Genomic DNA, 6,152 nt, shown 5'->3' on the forward strand with positions numbered 1-6,152 from the left:
ATATGGATGGTAATTAGTCAAATATGGATAGTAAAATTTGTACTATATATATGTACATAATGTAAGTTACAAAAACACACATATACATTAAATACATCACACCTCTCTTCAACCTCTTTCTCTCATATATCTTCTACAACACATCTCTCTTTTATTGGTTCTTTCAATTTGAATATATTGAACCAGGCCACTAAAGGTAATTATAAGCCTACTGAAATATAACAAAAATAAAAATGATCTAATTATTCATAGGTTCCATCTGTTACATTTGACTATCACCAACATTAACTTCTTCAATCTTTATCCTTCATCATCCAAAACTGATGCGATCTTCACCAAAAAAACACACACCAAATTTCGATCAGACATTCAATCAATCATACCGTATTAATCGAACGTCCAGGGGATGAAAAGGGTGCAAACAACCGGGTTGATCGAATGTTGACCTAATTCGAAATTTCTCCAAATTAGGTCACGATTTGTAATCAAGAATCCGTATATCTCTCCTACTTTGTTACACAATTTCAATTAAAACCTCAATCCATTCCAATATTATCTCATAAGATACGATCTCACCCACAACACTTTTCCACCCAATTTTCAATTTCGAAATTCAATCAAGATCAAGATGGACTATAAAAGGAGAGCACTCCTCATTGATTTCGTATCACTTATCACAAACAACTCAGTAAAGAGAAATCTCATTTATCAACGTTCGATCAAATGGCTGCCAATCAAGAGTTTGTACCTTTGAACATGTCAAGCTGTTGGAAACGAACCTACTGGAGCACACCAAACGCTGTAACAGCGATCGAAATGGTACTGATCGACCAAGAGGTATGAATACACTAGATTTGATATGTTATTTTTGGTTAATATGTTTCAAACACATTCATTTTGTTTTGATTGTTAATCAGTATCACAATATCTGTTAATTAAAAATAGTTGCCTTTTAATCAAGCCTCCACTAAATTTTGTTGTTGCAGCTCAAAGAAATTTGATGGATAGGCAACTTGCATTAGGAGCAACCTATATTAGCTTAACATGGTGTCATTTATATAATTACATAAGAAGATGATAAAAGTCAGCCATGATGATAAATAAGATGTTAAATTTTTATAAACTTTTTTGAATATCTATCATTAATTTTCCTTTTCACCCTCTGACTCCAGTTCACAAATGCGTATCTGATGATGATGATGATTTCGAGTTTATGGGCTCAACAGCATAAAGGACAAATATTCGTTGCTACTCACTTCCAAAGGTATCATTGGTCTTATTGTTATCATATGCAGTTTTAATGTTCATGAGTTAATCACATTACTGTAGTCAAGTATATTTTACTAATAAAGAATGGAAAAAATGGGTGGGTCAGGACAAACCAAATCTGTTCGGGTCAAATGGCGAAATGGGTGAGTGTAAAATCCTTTAAATAACATCTATTCTGATTTTGATGGTGAATACAAGGCAAAACATGTTTATCAAAAGTTCTATATCATATTTTTGGGTTTGAACATCTGTTTTATTGTTTGATATATAACTGACTGGATGTTATATGTTGCTTTGTTGATCTGTGTGTTTTGATTGTTTTTAATTTTATGTAATTTACTTGGTGGAATTTTGTAGCTAGACTTTTGTTCTTGAATTTTATTTGTTTACCATGGGAATGGAGTATGAAAGTCGTTTATTGGTGGTATTTCTTGGAACTAAAGAAGAAAGAATGATTGAAGGGGTATTATTGAAATTTTGGTGATTTGATTGAGGCTGTATGTATGAACGACTGAATCACGGATAGTGCATCTGTTATTAGTTCTGCTTTTATATTAATTTCTTTAGAATCTGTTTAAATCATGTTTTAGTTTTACTTACAGCCTGAATTACATATATAGTCATATTGAATATAAAGTTTTGGAATCACTATTAGGGATATTGAATAACGAATTTCGTGCTCGAATTTAAAGTTTTGGAAATGTTTCTTGGATGTAGCATGTTGAAATAGGTACAAGTATGCGTACCAAAAAGAAAACATGTGGTACATTTTTTGGTTATACTTGAATTAAATTTTTGCATAACATAAGCTATTATATTTTTTATTGATATTATTATTGTAAAGGTTGATAATATCTTATAATCGTTGGATCTTTTCAACATCAGTTGACCACTTTATTTTGACCCACTTTTTGATTTTTCTATTGCTACAAGTGAATACGGGATGTACCATTTATTTTTACCCACTTTTAGATTTTTCTATTGCTACAAGTGAATACGGGATGTACCATTTATTTTGACCCACTTTTAGATTTTTCTATTGCTACAAGTTAATGTCGGTAGACGTTGGAGTCGATCTTGGAGTGATTACTAAATTGTATGAGAACAACTCAGAAGGTATTAGTGAACCTATCCGATGTGTTAGAAGCACACAAGGTTTTAGGATTGACATTGCACTCATATACAATCAAGCTAATCTTATTGGTTCAAGTTAAATAGTTAATGAAGTTCAGTGGGCTGCATATCAGGAACAATTGAAATTGGATGCGTATTAAACCAGTTCATGGTTCTTATTGTAAAAGGTATGTTCCTACAATATTGAATTTAAATTTAGAGTGTATGTTATTTAACGTGGGAAAAAGATTTTAAATTGTAACGGTCTGTTGGACAATTCATAATATTGGGTTGAAGAACTGCATAGATGATGGTTATACCCTTTTAAATCATCATCACTCAAACAAAGGTGATTGGAAGGTTCGAACAAAAGATGATTAGGGGTTTCGTGAAAATATTAATTAATTACGGAGTATATCATATAAAAACAATACAAATTGATTTTTTTTTAACTTGCTACTATGTGGCGGAGCCACTTGAAGATCAATGGGTGAAATTGACTCCATTCAAAATTAAGTGGCAGAGCCACTTGAAGATCAATCGGTGCAAGTGACTCCATTCAATATAAATGGAGTGTGTAGTGTGGTCATTGATAATTGATCTGGTTATGGGAGTTGGTGATTTTAATGAGTAACACTTAGGTGCAAAATAGGCGGGTAGGGTGGGATGGATAACAGATAAGGGTTGAACCAATATACATTAAAAATGTTCGTTTAATAAATTTATTTTCTTTCATTTTATCGCCGTTAAGGTCCAACATGACTGAAAAAGTGAAAACAAAAAAATGTTTTTAAGCCCATTATTTAGATGACTTGGTATATAATAACCGTCGAGCCTTTAGTTGAGTGGTATGTAGGAACACAATTTTGTGGAATTCCTGCGGTGCCTGGGTTCGACTCCTTGGGGAGGCCATATTCGAATTCCACTAGGGGTTTTCCTTACCTGGTTGCCTACGAGGACGGATAGGTTTATACGGATCATGTGAGTTTGGCAAATGATCTCGAGGGTGGTTCATTCCCTTCTAGGTGATGCCGGAATAGCCGGTAAAAAAAGTTAGTATATAATAAAGGTTGAAAGTTTTACATTTTGGTATGTAGCATCACTTTTAAGTTAACTAAGCAATGTGCAACTTTGTGCATGTAGGTCTATGAAGTTGAAAACCATGTAAGTGATAGATAAACCAAGATCCTATAAAAATATATTCGAAGATTAGGATTTTCTTTCTTGTCTGTCAAAAGTTCGATACATACCATTTAGTTAAATAAAACACACATATAACTCCGTAAATGCATTACTCCATATCCCGCAATTCGTGCGGGTTGGTGGATTTCTACCGTCAATTATAGTCAATGTAATTACTAATTGTGTCAATTGATAAGATGTAGCTATTACTATATCAACATAAAAAAAATAAAAATTCTTAGTTTTAATTGTTAAAACTATCGATGTCTACTTATTATGAGTATTATGTATTTTTATTTCAGTTAATCAATAACCATGTCCTGATCAACGAACATCAAGCCGAGAAGATGAAAGCTTTGCAATAATTCGATGTAGAAGAGAAAATGAAGATTACCACTGACATCAATAATCTATCTAATTCTTTTCAAACAAATCATTTGTTGATAGGAGATTTTTCTATTATTAATAATTTTTCGATTCGGATGTCAGAAAATGTTGAACAATTAACTGTTAGCAGTGGTCTATGTGATCAGGTAAAAAACTATTAAAACATTTAAATACATTTTGAATACATCTTAATCAATTTGTTCAATAGTCCATATTTTTCTTTTATTCAACGTTCATCTTTTTTATAAGCCGATGGATTACGTATTTCTACTTGGAAAAAAATCAAACACATAATCACAATAAAACAAACATCGATGACATTACTAACCATGCACAACTACCTAAATAGATTAAAGTTGTTTAATCACTAACGGAAAGTTATACCTATATAACGTTTATTTATTATATTTAGCAGACAATATATTTTTGAATTGGTTTTTTGTTAACAATGTTACATTCGGATCTAATTATTATCTCATGTTATTTCTACATTATTATAACAAATCTTTTAAAAAAAAAAACCCGCGAATTCGCGGGTCTTTGACTAGTTCATTAATCATTCATAAATTACTTCTAATTATCTTAACTTAAATTTCACGCAAAAGTTATTTAATCACACATTCTATATGACTAATCTCTTAAGTGAATAAATCAAGCAAACAAATTATTTAGAATTAATGATGTGTTAACCATAAACTTTCTATTCACCTTTCACATTAAGCATTCCATTAAAATCATCAATTACAGCAGCAATACGCAAACAATTACAAATTACAGAAACATATTTACACATATATGGAAAAAACCAGAAACTATGTATTTAAGCTCATAGCCGTCGCCTTTATGGAGCACAGCCGGCGGCTGTAACTCCATAGCAAGCGGCTTCTTCCTGTTAATCTCAAAATTCTCTTTTTCTTTTAAATAACCACTATGAATGTTTAGTTCATAGTTGGAGACGAAATTTAAACACGAATAAGTAAAAACAAACATAATTAAAATGATACAAAGTTTCTTTGTATCATTTTTCTTAAAATGATACAAAAGTGTTCTTTTTAAATATTTATATTTTCATGTAATCTTAATGTGTTTGAAAAAAAAAATTAAAAAAAAAAAAATTACATCTACCCATTTTTCTTAAAAAACTGCTTCTCTCTTAATTAAAACAATTTATTTTCTATATTATATCAAAGAAAACAACACTGATGTGAAAGCTTGTTGTCGCCACCCACTAGAGATTTGTCGACATGGATGGTAGACCGGTGGTTTTCCAACGGGCCTAGATGAGCTAAAGCAATAAAAAAATATTAGATAATTTGAAGACCAACAATCATCATCAGTTTTGTTTGAATCTATAAAAACGAAATTCCACATAAATATTCTAAAGTCTAATTATTACGTCTATAAGAGTTATTTACGACGTCAAACTATTACCGCTGTATATATTTTAAAAGTTATGTATCATGTATTATGTATGATGTTATATTATGTATTTTGATCCCGATTTGAAAAACGGTTCATATCAGGTAGTGACGGATCTTGATGTATGATAGTATGTGTTATGTATGATGTATGATACGCGTACCCGATTAGCTTGTGTAGCGCATCACACGTAATCTTCACGTGCCGCATAAATAGCGTGTCACAATGCTAAGTGCCAAGACAGGGCTGAGAGCGCAATGACATAAAGCCTGCAAAAGAACCACACTTGGTCAATATACGAGCTAACAGAAGGCGGTGCGGGGAATATATGGCAGACATGAACCAGGACCGACATGATTCTTTTTACTTTTGTCGGCCTCTCATGCAAGGTAGTACTGTTAGGACAGATCACGATCCCTTGGCCCTATTACGTGGCACTAATGGACAAAGGAAGATTACACTATAAATAAGAGGTCCAAGCTACGATACAGAAAGAGGAATTTATCTGGACTTACACCTATACCATTTTTAGTATCAAAGCATAATAGACAGACTATCCGCACTACTCTCATAGTGCAATGCTTACCCGGCTACCCGACTCACAACATATCCCGCGACTTACGATTACAGGTAACGTTCCATGAACACAAACGCTAACGCATATCCTAAGCCATCAATTACTGGCTATCTCGACGATGGTGGGTCGACGTTTAACCACCCCTGTCGAAATCTTCATCTCACAAAGAGTTATTCACGGTACACCGGACCGGAGAGTTAAACTC

General features: G+C 32.6%; 1 long non-coding RNA gene across 1 annotated transcript; it reads left to right on the forward strand.

The window, feature by feature from the left end:
• The first annotated feature begins 265 nt into the window (after window positions 1-265).
• Window positions 266-2,266, forward strand: LOC139876882 (uncharacterized). Its single transcript, XR_011768340.1, has 3 exons — window positions 266-837; window positions 987-1,083; window positions 1,173-2,266. It is a non-coding gene; the product is annotated as an uncharacterized lncRNA (long non-coding RNA).
• The last annotated feature ends 3,886 nt before the right edge of the window (window positions 2,267-6,152 follow it).

The sequence above is a fragment of the Rutidosis leptorrhynchoides genome, chromosome 11, assembly GCF_046630445.1.
Source record: "Rutidosis leptorrhynchoides isolate AG116_Rl617_1_P2 chromosome 11, CSIRO_AGI_Rlap_v1, whole genome shotgun sequence".
In the NCBI taxonomy this organism is placed as follows: domain Eukaryota; kingdom Viridiplantae; phylum Streptophyta; class Magnoliopsida; order Asterales; family Asteraceae; genus Rutidosis; species Rutidosis leptorrhynchoides.